General features: G+C 37.9%; 1 protein-coding gene across 1 annotated transcript in view; it reads right to left on the reverse strand.

Moving 5' to 3' along the window:
• FUT9 (fucosyltransferase 9) overlaps positions 1 to 16,364 on the reverse strand; it is a 192,831-nt gene extending 176,467 nt beyond the window's left edge. Inside the window, exons 1-2 of the mRNA XM_027603240.2 lie at positions 16,121 to 16,364; positions 15,475 to 15,719 (exon numbers count right to left, since the gene is read on the reverse strand). The gene's annotated coding sequence lies outside the window, so the exon portion shown is untranslated. The remainder of the gene's footprint in view (positions 1 to 15,474; positions 15,720 to 16,120) is intronic.
• Positions 16,365 to 16,928: the final 564 nt, after the last annotated feature.

Raw genomic sequence — 16,928 nt, forward strand, 5'->3', positions numbered from 1 at the left:
TCACAAAATTGTCACGCTGAGTTGAACAGGATGCAAATCTGGCCTGAAGTTTTCTAACAATTACAATAAAAATATGTACTGTTCATCTACTCCTCAGGTTGTCATTAGGAATAAAAGCATATTATCTCAGTAGGATGCTGTTATCTCTCCAGTTACATGGTCTGCCTACAGACAGGGCCTGGCTTAAATCAGGAACCTGAAATACTATGAGACCACATGAGCATGTAGATAGTAAGGAAATGATTCCCAGTTTTCATACCCATTTTGGAACAGGTGCTACTGAGTGGAGGAAACATGGATAAAATTTATTGCCTGCCTTTACATATAGAAAGTTATAGTAAATTTCTTCTTGCTACATTTATTTTAAACATTGAAATTTCCAAGATATTTTTCACAGAATATTTTCAACTAGGTAACAAGGACACATTCAGATATTTAATATACAATATATAATCATATTAGAGTATCTAATTTCTTCCTTCCTTTCTTTTTTTTTTCCCCTAGTACTTTCTAGTTGCACCTTACTTTGCTACAAATTTAAATGCCTTATGAGAAAAAAAAATACTGACAGAGCAGGTTAAGAGACATGAAGTAAAGCAAGATCATTTATAAATTAAGTAATATAATTTAAAAATATAGGCCATAAACCTCTTTACAGTTATCAGGGATATACACTTAACTCTGGACTTCCTAGAAACCACTGAAAGACAGAATTGTTCATTCAATACGGTCAGTAATAAAATCAGTATGACTCCTTTGAAAAAGTGTGAGAAATAGTTCTCTTGCAGATCATCATAGATAACCCTATGTGATGTAGTGAACTGGATTTTTTAATAATATCCTTATTTTACATTCAACAATATGTTTTATAGGGTTCAATGTAGACTGAAAACATAATGGCAAAGCATTATGTTCTGTGAGATCAGTTCTGGAAGAGGTGAGAACAATGCACTCCTGACGCATAGGTTTTGAATTTAAAACATCAAAAGGCAGGATTAGAAAGTGGAAAACCATAGGCCAAGTTTGGCTACAGATCTATTGCATTTGTCTAATTATTTTTATTTCATTAGTTGTAATGACTAGGGATCAGTGCCTCTCAAACTAATTGCAATGAAGCACTAGTTTTGTTTTTAAATATCCTATCCTTCATGAATCAGTTTTTAAAATATCATTACAAATACATTACTAGAAAAAAGAAATTAAGACAAGATTTAAAAATACAAACCTATATTTTCTTTTGTTAGACTGAACAATTATAAATTAATTCCAACTTGCCATAAAATTCTCTAAATTCTTCCTCTCAGTTTCTGTATTTCTCATGGGCCCATAAGAAACACTTTGCAAAACAGTCTGGGTCTTCAAAACATGCTTTGAGTAGCACCTTTGTCTCCAGGATGTCAATCAATCACTTCCATTACTCCACTTTCCCTTGTGACGCTGTGTCTTACCCAGACCCACTTTATTCATTTACATTGTGGGCTTAGCAACTGGGATTAGCTAAATTTTGGACACTGGGGCAAGAGTCAATTCTCCAAAAAATGCTAATTCACATAACTAAGCTTTGAATGAATACTAGATGAAATGGGGTCAAAGTTATACTTCCTGTCAAGTTACTAGGGTACAAATATTCTATAGTACCATCTGAGGATACACTATCTGTTAAGTAAGTAATGTACAGTTGGTAGGGGTAGATAATCTTTTAAAAGGCCATGTTGTTGTACTAGGTTTTATTCTTAGAAGGCAGCCACCCCAACTCTACATGGAGGTATAGTTTGACCTATTATAAAGGTCAAATGAAATAACGTATATCAACACTTTGGAATAATGCAAAATGTATTTGCATAAATTATCTGTTTACATACATGTACAAATGTTCAAATGGCAAGGAATTAAAAATAAGTGAAATAATCATTATTGTACTCTGTATAATTTTTGAGGTATCATTGACATATACTCTACCTTTAAATGAATTACAAACCCCCAATATATTGTCTTTATTGTATTATGGACAGTCAATTATCTCTTAGAGAAATTAAAACTTTTAAAAATCTTTGATATTTAACTTTATTTTTACCATTACTGAAGCTCTTCATGTTTTTATGTAGGTCCATGTTTCTGTCTGGTATTTTATTGTACCATATGAAAAACCTTTTTTTAATATATGTGTACTTTGTTTGCATAGTTATCTTATTTGGAGTTTTCTTGACTTCTTGGATATGTAATTTGATGACTTTCATTATTTTTTAAAATTTTTCAGGAAAAATCTTGCCTGTTTTTAAAAGAAAGTTTCCTCTATGTCTTTAAATATTTCTTTTGCTTTGCTCCCTCTCTCTCTTTTTTTCTAGAATTACATTATAGTACACCATTTGGTATTGTCTCAGAACTCTTGGATGTTCTATTCTGATTTTTTTGTTTTTGTTTTCCTTTTACTCTTTTTGTTTCTGTTATTGTTTGTTTGGTTTTTGTTTTTCTTTTCAGTTTGTCTAATATCTAATGACCTGTCTTCAAGTTTACAGATTTTTTTTCTGTGAGATAAACTGAGTCAATTAATAAGCACATTGAAGGAATCTGTGATCTATGATAACATTTTCTTTTATTTCTAGCATCTTCATTTGAATCTATCCTATAGTTTTCATTTTTCTGCTAAAATTCTCTGTTAATGCATACTGTTCCACCTGTTCCATTAGGCCCTTTCAGACATTAACAATAGTTATATTAAAAGTCTGTGTCTGATAAGTCCAACAGTGGGCCATCTTTAAATCTGGCTTTCTCCATTGCTTTGACTCTAGACAATGGTTTCTTTTTTCCTTGCATTTTTGTGTAGTTTGTCATTTGTTATTAAATGCCAAAAATCAGGTGTAAAACAGTTGAAACCAGTGAAAATTATTTACACCTGGACATAGGTCATACCTCTTCTATGCTAAGCCTATTAGTTTGGGACATTGAACTTATCTAGTTATCTAGTTAGGAATTGATGTTCAGTGGACCAAAGACTTCAAAGTCCTCTAGAACTGCTTAGGATGGAAGCTGGGGCTTTGGAGGGGGTGGGGTTTTTGCTTTACCTACAATGGTGGCCAATCTTCTACTCCGTACCTACTCTAATGAGGGAAGCTCCATCTTGTATTCTACCCTGCTTCTAATATTTCTTATAAGCACCTGAAGGAGGTCCACATGAAGGCACTGGTGAGTTCAAAGTCCCCTTGTGTCAGAGGTTACAGAGGTCCTATGTTGTCATTCTAGCTCACATTTAGCCTTTATCAATTTGTCAAAATTTTAGCTGATTTCTTTTTAGCCACTCGTATGGTGACCAGATGTTCTTTTATTCTCTGCCACACATAACATCCCCAAGACCTATTTCTTCATGGAGGGATCTACCCATGGGTTAGCAAATCTGGATATTTGTTTGCATCATAAACTCAGCTTTCTGAGGGGTTCAAGAAAAGTTATGATTTTGTAGTTCACCTGATTTTTTTTTTTTATTGTTAGGGTGGGATATATACTCTTCTGAGCTTTGTTCAGCCAAGATAGAACAAGAATCCTTCTCTTCATGAGTTTTAATTCTTGGGGGAAACTTTTACACCACACTAACCAAATAATAATTAAAGTACAGAATTTATTTTCCAAGTATCCACTTAATATTATCATAAAAAGTATGATTTTAATTTGTTCTTCAGTGCTTGTTATATGCTGCTTCCTGCATTACTATCTACTATTCTGAAAAATCCAAAATCCTCCCAGTGGCCATAAGAATGAATGTCACTTGCTAATTATCTAATTGGAAAGTACACTTGTTTCATTTGTTACAAACTGAAATGATTATGTCTTTTCAAATTATTAAGTATGGAAAAAACATAACATTTATTGAGTGAGAATTTATAATGCCAACCTGTGTTTTAGGGATTTCTACATATTACCTTATTCTACATTCTTTTTCTACAAAATTTTTATGTAATAGGAAAAAGAATGTAGGAGATACTAAGAAATTTGACTTTGGTCTCTTAGCTAGTAAATAGTCAGATGGGAATATAAACCCTGTTTTGTCTGATTATAGATATATGCTTTTCCTGTATAATGCAGTGTTTCTATTGGGCCCCTTTTATAGCATTGGCAAATATTTGTCTTTATCAGTCTATAATTTGCTTCTTTGTCCCTCTCCTGTCTACATTGTTTTCAGGTTCTCCTGTTATTCAGTATCTTCATATTCTCCTTTGTTTGTTCAAGCTCACCATTGTCATGCTTCAAACAACCTAAAGTCATTTCCTGACCTTCCATGCTTCGCATTAAACTTTGTCTTTTATTTAATTCATTCCAACCTTTTTATTTTCCTAAGTAACACATATATTTCATTGGTTCTGAAGTATTCATCAATGTAACAAGGTAACATAGAGACAAAACTGTCACCTAAGGCCTGTTTACTATGAGGAAAATAGTAAAAATTTGGTTAATCAAAATTCAATAATTTAGAATTCTTAAATTTCCAAAATGGCTCTGGAACAAAACCAGAAAATCACAGCCCCTCAATTAAAATGAAGTTGCATTCAGCCCATGAACAACCAACAAACATAAAACAAGAACCAGAGAGCCCGTCATTTCATTTGATGCTTCACGTTCATGGCACAGAAGGCAGCTGTTCCTTAGAGAAAGGTTTTTGTTTTTATAACATGAGTAAGCAATAGGATGCAAAATAAATTGAAAAATTGTAGGAAAAAAGCAAGAGAGAAGTGCAGCAGACTTCAGGATTGGCAGCGTTGGTTATAACACTAGGGATTGGGGTGGGGCAGTGACAGAAAATGCAAAGGTAGGCATGAATGAGCAGCAGAAATCTGAACATAAGAGAAAAAAAACTCTATGACGAAGAAACGATAAAAGAGCATCTGTGCATCAGGGCAAAGGCTGAAAGGAGGTATGTTCATCTTTAGTTTAACCTTTTGATAAAGGGGAAAAATCAAGGCTTTGAAATTTCTATCTGAAGGTTAGAAGAGAAATCTGTCCTGGATAATATAATCAATGACACCCAAACTTTGATAATTAAACAAGGACTTGCATTATATTTTGTGATGCTCCCATCAATTTCTAAAAGTATACAAACTACAAAATTTTAAGTTTTCACAATAAATATGAAATAATTTTAAATGCTTCAGGATGTCACAAAACTCAGAAGAAGCATCAATATTTGGATGTTTAACATGGCTATAACTAAACCAATAGCCATTAAGAACTCCAGGATTATTCCCACTCAAATATTCTACACGTTTTCCATTCAGATGCCTTTATGGGAGATAACTCTCTAAAATTTCCAATAGTAAGTTCAATGTTAATGGACTTTTTTACCTTTTGTTCACCTCCATAAATATTGACCCGCCATGCATCAACTGGGAAGCTATACACAGGGTTTTGAAGATTAATAAGCAACCAGCTCCAGAGTAATCCAGTGGGGGAAATGCATATAAATATATCATGCCAATGTGATGTCATAAAGTCATAATATGGTACAGACAAGCCTGGGCATTATACCAATGCAAAGAAAGGCATGTGTCCCAGCCTGGGGGAATGCAGATGCATATTAGAGAAAATGACAACTGTGCTCGATCTTGAAGAAACAGTCTACAATTAAGCAAAATAAAACAGCAATGAACCTTCTTCCTCTGATTATTTGGAAAAGTTTAGGTACCCCTCAAACTGTAAAGTATTAGAGAAGCATTAAGTCTGTGGGAAAACATGCATATACACCATTTTTATTTAATGATTTTTATTTATGATCTACTATAATTACATAAAATAGACATTTCTTATACTCTGTAGTTTGGGCTCAAATTTTCAACTTCCTGACATAGAAATGCTCAGTTCTTTACACTTTATAGCTATCTAGTCTATAGACCATAGCCCATAGAGTCAGGAGCAACTAATTAAGAGTCTAATGTTGCACTTTAAATACAATGTATTTGCTTTAAAAATTACTTTTTTAGTTTCTGTCTTAGTGAGAGATTCATTAATCTCAGGTGGTACCTGTTTAAAGCACTCCATCATTAGGAAGTAGCAAGGATGAACATATATCATACCACAGATAAAGAGCTTATCAAAACAAGCATTTGTTGAAATCTGTCATTGTTAGGAGACAATTTCCCAAGGGTCTCTCACATTGCTGCACAACTTATGAGAGAAGCACTGGCTGCTTTTGTTCTGAACTATTTTTAAAAGATGTTTGTAAAGCAAATAACCTTGGAAGATAAAACTAGAATCTCCTTCTAGAGTAAAGGGAGGCATACTTATCATCCATTATAAAAGATTTGCATTCCTTGAGTTCAGGATCCCTTTCTTGTAGTATTTAAGTATCATCTAGTTTGCTCTGTGTTACCTTTGGAAACTAGGGCTTTAAGGAACCACTGCAAAAATGCTGAAACCCTTGCTACTGGTATTGCTGTGAATAATAAATTGTCCTTCATCTCTGACCCTAATGTCTTCTGCTAGCATCCATGAATCTGTGGCAGGTTTTCATGTCAGTTTGAAATAAGACTAGCATCTCAAACTCTTCAGGGTTTTTGATAATTTTGGTAATAAAGATGGGATGTTGACAGACATGGTTTTCTTTCTTGAAAAGAAAGGATGAGGGTCTTGCAGGTCCATTAATGGGATCTGAGGGAGGTCTATGGGAATCAGTAGCAAATTATATAATCAACTGGGCAATAATGGTCCTCCACTGTTTTGCCTGTGAATTAAGGAGGTTGGGTAAGCTAAGTAACAGGAACTAGGTAAAATACAGATGGCAAAATGCTGTTCTGTTGTCAATTCTCCTCTAGGTGGAAAGACTTCCTTGCCAATCTGGTGGCCAGCTTCTGATCTGCAGCACAAGTTACAATTAATACTAAGATTTGTACTGGGTAGGCAGAAGATTGTTTCCTTTTTTAGACAATAGAGGGATGCACACACATATTGAGTATGAAAGGAAGGATTCCATAACGGTATTCAGGTGAATCATTAGAACTTTGGTTCACATGAGAAAGAAGGAGGCATGGAGAACATTGTTAATTGAGGAATAATGGCAGGTAGTAGGTTGTCTTAAGACTATACCTCTCCTTCATTTTATCATGCCAAATATATCCATTTAAAAGTAACAGTAAAATTGCTCAGCATTTTTTTTTCTTTTACAGTGGGTTCTAGTTGCTATGAGGGAGTTTTAGCTTTCTTGGGGAGATTTTGCAGGGATAGAGAAACTCCTTTGGGAAACCATAGATGAAGCTTTGACTAGTGTCTGAACTCTTACTGCACTGGACGGAGTTTAGAATTCTGGTGAAGTTGATCTACTGGAGAATTAGAAAGAGACACAAAGAAAAAAAAAAGAAAGAAAAAGAAAGAGACCGAAGCAAATCTAGATAAATACTTGATGTTACCACCACTGTGCAGGAAAACTCCCCCAGCCCTGATGTTAAAACCATTAAAAACTTATGAGGTGTTATCTAGACAACAGGGCAGCTAATGCCCCAAAGTAATATGGAGTCCTTAAAGAAGGTCACCACTGTGTGAGCCAAGATTGAGTCAACCAGAGGTTCACTGGCAAAATATCAGTATGGCTGTGGTTTCTGAGTCCAGGGATTTTTAAGGCTGAAATAGATGGTGTCAGCCATGAGGACCTTGCTCCTCCACATACAAAGTATTGGAAGGACCAAAAATATTCAAAATTCATTTGGTTATGCTATGAGCCATTTTCACAGCACTTGAAACTAAAAATACATATGAAGGCTCTCTCCTTTCCTGCTCCCTGATTCCTCTCTGTCCCTCTACTTTGACCTACGATTTAAAGAGAAACAAGTTATCTCTATCCCCAAGAGGGATCAAAGGACCTATGCATCCACCTGAGTATGCTAGAAAATTTCAAATGGAAGGGGAAATCAAACTTATATAGATGTGTTGGATATGAAGCCTCAAGTCACTTTCTTACCTGGATCTATAAAACACTCAGATTTAGCTAATGGCATTAAGGCAGAGTTCACAATGGAAAAGGCAAGCTAACATGACCTTGTGGATAGAATTTGGGACCAATTTAACGTACTATTTTTGTTGTTTCTATCTCTGACTGTATGGTAAAAATTAATGTGTTATATGCTTATATTTCATCATCCATAGCACCTGAGAAGATTGTCACAATTGGGAAAGGCCATATGGAGAGAAGTGTTAATGGAATATGCAAATCATTTCCCGGTCTTCTTTCTGTTTCTTCCCAGATGGTCCAACAAAACTAGTATAAAATCCCAGGAGGAGTAAAGGAAATCACAGCCCTGATTACAGACCTGAAGACAACATGGGTAGTAAGAGATGCAGTATCTTAACACAACAGCTCAATATGGATAATGAAAAAGACAGAATTGGAGGCTTAGAATGGATTATCACCAACTGCTCATGTAACTGAATCCACTGCACAGACTAAACATTTGCTGTATTACACTGGTCTGTATCAATGCCTTCTTTTCTATCCCACTAGCCCCTGAAGACAATGTTGAACTTACATTCATGTGTCATGACAATGAATATACATTTGTAGTAACTTCCCATGTTCCAACAGGTTATCTCCAGGGATAGCTAAATTCCTCTGCCATTTGCCATTAGTAGGTGGGCAGTATGAGTGCCTCTATGCTCTATTGTACAAATCTTTAATTCTGTAATGATATCCTGTTTATGACAAAGTCAGAAGTTTCCATTAGCAATGTCTTGACTGTGATATCACATATACTAAAGTGGCTGATAAACCCTGACAGAACTCAGGGCTCTGCTTGTCAAAATTTCTTGGGACTGTATAGGCAGATTTGCAATATTCAATCCCTCTGGCAGTCAAAGGAATACTTTTGTTTATTCAATTCCCAACCAACAGGAAAGGTGCTCAGAATCTTACTGGAATCTGTGGGCATTAGAGATAGTATGTACTTCACTTGGATATTCTGTTTGGACTTTCATATCAGCTAATCCAAATATTGGCATCCTTTAACTGAGGCCTAAATGCATACTCCGTGTTGGAAGTTGTCAAGCAAGCTGTGGGCTGCTCTCTACATTTGAAGTCCCACATCTCTAATAAATCTGTGAGATATAGGTCTCTGTGACTAACAATATTGCTAACAGAAGCCTCTGGAAAAGGCAGACAAGTTCTACTTGCAGGCCCCCCTTGAGGTTTCGGACTGGTCACCTCCCTAACATGGAGGGAACATATCATTTTGGGGTGAGTCAACTCAGACTCAGTGACTAACACTGTGAGAAAGGGTTCTATAGACATTTTTTATCAAATGGAAATGGTACATTCAAGCTCTCAGCTTGTCTGGCTCCTGGGGCATCTCAGTTTTACATGAAACAATGGCTTTCCCAAACAGTTACAAGGGTCCTAAATTTAACTCTGCTGAACCTTCCATCCCCCGCCAGACAGCTCTGACCATGATTTGATCTATATTCCTTATTTCTCTTAATATTAGCAAGGAAATGTATTAGAAATAGCAGGGGATGGCCCCAGGTTCTGCATTTCCTATGTAAATACCTGTCAACACCTCTGGCTGTTTTTTCCACTCCCATTTCTGTAGGTATTGCTTACAGTGGGGCAGACAAATGCCACCAGGCTATTGACATGGACAAATAGGACAAGTTAGATTGACTGCCCTCATGTAGTTCCTCCAAAACAAGGTCTAGGATCAATTATTCATGCTTAGAGAGTAAACATCTCAGACGCTTTATGGGTCTTGAAATAGCCAGTTGTCTCCTACAGTCAAAGCACGAAGCCGTCATTATCACTAACAGCCCCATGTCCCATGTCCCCTTGTATCACACAGTCATACCTGCTCAATAGATGTTCATTATTAGAGTAAATAAGATACGGAAATTTAAAATTACCTCATTAAATTTATTTTGCTAAAGCAGTTTGTAAACTTTTATTGTTTAACCCATATTACATATATTGTTCACTGTCTCCATCATTTCTTCCCTCTTTTGTACATTTCCCTTGGAATATTCCTTGAAGATTTAAGTTTCTTAAAAGACAAACTTGATATTTCAAATTCATGTTAAATGTATATATTTAGCTACATTTCTTTTAAAAAATTACCCTATGACCTATGAAGGTGGAATCAACGATTGGCTTCATTAGCATGGGGCTATCTATATTAGTTCACAATAATAGGTTCCTGCATTATCAAAACAAAAATCTTTGTCAGAGTAAAATTAATATGGGAAGCAATGGAAACATGCATTTTTAAGGACAGAGATTATTTTTGTGCCAAGATTTAGTTATGGCAAACCTCCATCAATTTTGGCAAGGCATATTAAGACTAAGTTGTAGCTTTTTTGATTTTTTCTTTGGACATCCTTGTTCAGTAACATGGTGGCTGCCCTAGATTATAGCAAGCTGGCATCCTATTGTTCCTTTCTGTTTGTTCTTATCTGTCTCTCCAGCTATATTGTAAGCTGTTTGAGGTCAGAACCTACATCACATTCATCCTGTGTCTGTAGTCACCACTTCAGTTCTTGCCATGTAGTAGTCCCTCAATAAGAAGAGGCTGAATTACATTCCAAAGAAATTAGGCTTTGGGAGCCTTAGAGATGTAGTGATTCTTCCAGCTAAATCTATGTCTTAGTTGGTTAAAGAAGGCCATTTCCTAAGCTAAGGCTTTCCCCTCAGCCTTTGAACCAGACAAACAGGAGTCTGAAGTCACAGGTTCCCCTAACTTCAGTCAACCTAGACACACCTAGACAAGGCAGTATTCTTCCAGATAAAGTAATTGAGAAATCAATCTATATTACCATGTTGCTCTTCCTAGGTGAGATGGCCCTGATAAGCCACCATCACCAAGAATACATTTGAAAGTTTATCTTTTACCGGTAATGATGATGGTTCCCCATTGATTGAGTCATTCACTTTCACTGATCTGTCTGGCCATCACTGAAGAGAATGCTCAAAGTGCCAAGATTTTCAGTTGCACACTTGGAACTTTGTGAAACAAATTTATCTTCCCTGACCACCTGAGCTATTCACAGGCTACAGTGACAAATAAAACAAAACAAAAACAAAAAGTTTGTGTGTGGATGCATAAACTTCCTCTGTGATAACAAAAAGACTGAATATACAGAGATAAAACTACAAGTTGATTTCCCCAGTTTTACTTACAGAAGCCAAAATCGGTTTTTAGGGACATTTTTCAACAAACTGTCTATTAAAAGGTAAAATGAAAGTGTCCAGGACATATGATTACCATGAAAGAAACCTATATGGGTGAAGAATTTATGATGAAAATTAAACAAAAATGCTTAACAAAAGTATGTTTAGGTAAATAAGCCAGTAACAGTTAAATTTTCAAAACATTTCCCAAGCTTTAACCTGAAGCTGGAAAAGACTGAGCAGAAAAATACTGCTTTCAACTATGATGGTGACAGGACGGGGCATTCCCTGAAGAAACATAGATTTTCATTTCATTTAACTTTTAGCTTTCATTGATACTCAAACTGATTTTTCCCTTATTACTTTCTTAAAATAAAATAAGAAGGAAAATTTATTTTTATTTTATAGAAAGACATACAGCATGGAGTCAAGAGACCTGGATTCTAATTCTGTTTCTGTTAACTATTTAAGAACCTTGGGTAAGATACAGTAAAATGATGGGAATGGAATGCTCCCTACATCCTCTAATCGATATCTACATTCTGTGATTCCTTCTATTAAGAATGCCAAACATTCTATTTGCAGCTACATGAATAAAAGTCTATCTCACATGGTCACATGTAAAATCACAGAAGCTAAATATTCCTATTTAAATCTAAATATTTCTTTTCTGCCAGAATTTCAATTGCTTATTTGATCTTATGAGAGTATAACTTTGAAATCACTATCAAACTTTGGTTAAATCATGATGCTAGTTTTGAAATATTAATTTTACTTATTTGTTCTTTGAGAATTTGTTGTTAAATATTCTCTTCCCCTTTGGAATAAGGGTGGAAAGCAAAGCCATTTGTAAACATTGATGGAGTAATTTGATATTTACAAATAAAATATGAGGATTCTTTTGAATCCATAAAATTTGAGGCATTTAATAATATACAGATCCTTGTGAATTGTAAATAAAAATGCAAAAATCCATAAAATTGAATAATACACCCAGAAATGTAAATAGAAAATTATGCGAGATATATATTAAGCTATGAAAGTATTTTATGTAGTTATCTCTCAACAGAATATTCTTGCCTTCATAAAATTCTAAATCACCTGGCTCTCTATTTAACACTGTAATTTTAGGTGTGTGTGAATATGTGTGTTTTCCTTCTTTCAAGGTTTTGTTTTTAAGCTTGTCTAGAATTTTACTTAAGTCAATTAATTTACATAAAACAGTTTGCCTATAATCTCCTGGTTTTACTGAATAAAGTAAATGAGCCACTTCCTTAAAAAAATGTTTTTTATTGCTGTAATTAAAGAAACATTTCTTAAAATCAAAGTTGGAAAAAAGCTGTTATCCCAAATACCAAAATAATAGAACTTGTATTCAGTTACTTGAACTTGAGTAAAAAATTTAAGCAATTATTCATTGTTTTTTATCCTTTATCTCTCCCTTCTTGCCTGCGTTCTCTTCCTTAGCACATCACCACCCAACATCACCACACACACAAGCCAAAAGATGGTTTCACATAATAGGTCTCAACTAATACAATTTATTGGTGAAGTAATCTATATCATTTCCACATTTTTAAATTTCTCTTTACCAATATTTAATCTCTCTTTACTATTGTAAACATTTAATATAGATCCATAACATCCTCTAGGTGGCACATAATAGTGAGCATTATAAGATTTAACTTAATGATATTCAAAGATATGCCATTTAAATATTGGTGTGCCTTGTCTCCGGCAAGTGTTACATTTAGCTGCTTTGCATAATGACAATGACATCAAACTTAGGTAGATCTTGAGTTCCAGTTCATCAAGAGTTCTTAACCAGAATTCCTGCCATAATTTATGGCAGATTAATTATTTGCATTTTCATAGACAATTCTGAGGCCATTTTAATATTGCATGTATATAAGCATACATCCTCACAAAACGTATGTTGAGACATTTCTGACATTGTCTAGAATTTGACATTAATTAGAATTATGTTAGCATATATCGCTTGCATTTATCATTTACACAAATATGGGCAATAACTGATCAAAATCAACATTGCTCCTTGCTTTGCTTTTTGTTCAATTAGGATGTATCTTTTCCAATACAGATTCATTGGTGTTGGACATATTGCATACAGTAAGCATCCACTGTTATCCCAAGGGTAAAAGGATTTAGAGAAAAAAAATGACCTTTTGATTCAGCTCATAACTCATACCTACTATCTATCCACCTCATATGACCACATGTATATATTTGCAGTCATTGTAAGTTTAAATACTTGGTTTTGAATATTATTCTTAGTCAAGCATTAAGTTTAAATAACTAAAATTTCCAAATTTAGAAAACCAACAATAAAGTCATTACTCATAGCTTCTCCTGACTTTAGATGCAGCTCTTCACATTTACTTGAAACCATCCCTTGTCAGTGACTTGCTCACTGCATTTTTGCCTATGTCACAAGAAAAGAGAAATAAAGGCTCGAATACAGCTTGAATTAAAACAAAATAAAAAAATTCTTGACATTGAATAAGGCAAGATCTCAAGGCAATCCTGACTAGACAAATTCTCGAAATAATTGCTCAACTTTCTCCTATTTCTTGTGTAGGCAGAGACTTGCTAGTTTAAGGTGAGGAAACATGCGTCTCTCTGCATCAACTGTGAGAGCAAGAAAGCCAATTTAATTCTTATTTCTTCAAAATTAGTTAAAATGATAATAATATTACCAGGAAATTTATATTCACACACTACATACTCAAATGGGCACCTTTTAAAGTTTTGACATTTATTTCTGAATACTCTTATCTGCTTGAGTTATAGCACAAGCCCTATGACAAATGGTCCTGTTAGAGTAAAATATGCTGAAAATAATATATTTTCATCACTTCTTTAAAAAACTAAATCATAAATTGGTGTGAGCAATTTTGTTTTTTAAGATTGCAATACATAGGGAATCGGGAATACAAGTTTTAGTATTTAGATAATCTCTCCCTGTGCTCATTCATTCCTTCATCTCCCTTGCTCATATTCATTCATTGAACACAACTCCCTGTTTTCTCTCAAGCCAACTAGAAAGACTAAAACGTTAAACATGGTTTCAGAAGAAAGGGCAGCTGCCCTAAGAAAACTTCTACAGAAAGACTGTCTGGATGTTAAGATACTACACAACGCCAGCACTGAGAACGTGCAGGAGCTTTTTAGTACACGTTTCTGATCCTACTATATCCCTCTCTTAGCCATTAAACCTATAAAAAAAAATAAGGGCTTTGGCTTACTGCAAATTCAAAGATTTTAAAGAGTGAGTTTGGTGCCACTCTCCTCTCCTTCAAGGAAAAGCTTCTTATCCTCAAGAGTTGCTGAGCTTTAGATAGTGCTGTTGCTGAAGAAGATTCATCACCCAGTCAGGTGCATGGTTCTCAACCTGGAACCAAGACCGATTCCGGAGAAAACAGGTAAAACAGGGGCGTTCCCTATGTCAGCTAAGAGGCCTTTAAAACTGAATAGAATAAATTCGAGCAGCGTAAAAAGGTGTGCTCTTTAAAACAACAGTAACAAAAAGTTTAGTCGCAAAAGGTTTGGGGTGTGTTTTTTTTGTTGTTGTTGGTGGTGGTGGGTTTTTTGTTTGTTTGTTTTGTTTTTTGTCTTTCTGTTTTCATGCTTGATCATACCCTAAACAACCCAGGTGCTGAGAAACACACAAAGTAACTGTACACAAGCCAGGATCACCGCGTGTCTGTGCCAGTTTCCTGAGGTGACTGTCAGAAAAGCAGACAGAAAAGAGGCAGCATCGTGTCTAGGGAATGAGGTCAGAATTCACCGGGTGGACCATTGGCTCTGCGAAAGAATACCGCGGGACAGTGGGGCTCGAGAGCCAGGCTTTGTAAAAGGAGGGAAGGTGGGTCAGGGGCTGACTTTGTGGCGAAGGCTTTCTTTGTCGGAGCGAGACCGGTTGAAGGGTGGCAGATGGGGGGGGGGCGTTTGCCAGCTGGCAGAAGCGGGAAATCAGAAGAGAGAAACGCGGGGACCATGAGGGCAGAGAAGACCCCGTTTGGGGTGACGGGAGGGTCAGGGCCATCCACTGCCACTGCTAGTGTGGGAGCTCGGGAGCTGGAAGGTGAGGCGGGACCGCGAGGCGCCGGCTGCAGTCCCCGGCAGGGAGGGAGAGGGGTTCAGGTTGCCGGCAGGTAGAGTTGAAATCAAACAGCCCCTCGGGGACCACGGAGCAGCGCCCTCCCGAGACCCCCTGCCTCGAGGTTGAGGAATCACAGCAGGTGGTTTGTGGTACCTCCTAAAGCTAGGGATGTTCACTCAGCGCCCAGCCTGGGATGCCCGACCCCCGCGCTCTCCAGGCTACTCACCGGTCCTGGGAGGAAAGCGCCATCCGGGCGCGCGCGAGGGTTGCGCAGCGCAGGCGGCAGGCAAGGCCGGGCTGCGGTGGCGGCGCTGTCCTAGGCGCGGGACTGGAGCCTGGGGACACCGAGGAGGCGACAGCGGCGGCGGGGGCGCAGGGAGCTGCGGGCGGGGAGGGCTGTGGATCCGGAGCTGCTGCGCCGCGCGCGCTCTCTGCCCATCTCCGGCTCCGCTGAAGCGGCTACTGCTGCTGCTGCGGGAGGGGAGGGAGCCGAGGGGGAGGGGAGGAGGCACGCGGCAGGGAAGGAGGGAGGGAAAGAGGGGAGGATGGGGGAGAGCGAGGGGAGAAGGGGAGACGATCACCCAGAGCGGAGAGGAGGAGGGGAGGGAGGCGCGCACGAGCTCAGCAAAGGTTCCCACCAGAAAAGCTCGGGTAGGAGAAATGCTAGATGAGGAGATGGGTCACTCCCCCGCCCCCCACCTCCCCTCCCCTCCCCTCCTTCCCCCTTCGCGCCCTTTCCTTGGGCTCTTCCTCGCGTAGCTCAGGCTGGGGGTTACCCAGGCTCGGCTGGAGCCGGGGCTTCTGCGCGCTGGTGAGAGTGCTGAGCCCCAGAGGCGGCCGCGACAGCTCTCCGCGCCACCGGCCTGAAGCACCTGTGCGCGCACACACACCGCCGCCGGCTCCATTGCCGGGGCTTTCCGGCAGGGATCTGCGGGCCGTTGCTCTCCCTCTCTTCCCTTTCTGGTCAGATTATGATCTTGCATGTGCATCCATGACATCTGTGTCGTGCCCCTACTGCAGTTTGCTTCCTGGGCGCTCTTTGGCACAGGGTGTCCGGCCAGAAGGCGCCGGCAGGGAGCTCAATGCAGGCAACCATCGCCAGGTCCTTGGAGCTGTTCCTGGTTAAGGGTGGCCGTGTGTGCTTGCCGCTGGGGTTGACTAGCTAACGAGGTTAAAAAGGAAGGAAGGAAGGAAGGAAGGAAGGAAGGAAGGAAGGAAGGAAAGAAGGAAGGGAGGGAGGGAGGGAGGGAGGGAGGGAGAAAGAAAAAAAGAAAAAAAATCTTATGACCTGGTTGCCTGGAATAATGTTCTCAGTGATCTAGGAAGGTTGTTAAGTGTAAAGGGCACAGGGGCAGTTCATTATCTTCTGCCTTGGTTTTCCTTCCTTTCCCTAAAGTCCTAAAACAAACAAACAAGCAAACAAAACAAAACAAAACAAAACAAAAACCGGCACAAGACTTCCTTTAATCGAAATATTTCTCAATATTTTTATTGCAGAGCATTTCGTTTTTACCCAAATTTTTCTAGTGTTGGCCTCGCTTTCCTATTGTAGATTTTCTTTGCTCTGTTAGAATGTGAGTCAGTCTTGCTTATTCGTAAACTACAAAGACTCGCGTGAAAATAGATACTGTAGTCAGGGCCTTGTACATTCACAAGATCCAAGGGGTGAGAATCCACACA

Source organism: Zalophus californianus, chromosome 7 (genome assembly GCF_009762305.2).
Source record: "Zalophus californianus isolate mZalCal1 chromosome 7, mZalCal1.pri.v2, whole genome shotgun sequence".
NCBI lineage: Eukaryota > Metazoa > Chordata > Mammalia > Carnivora > Otariidae > Zalophus > Zalophus californianus.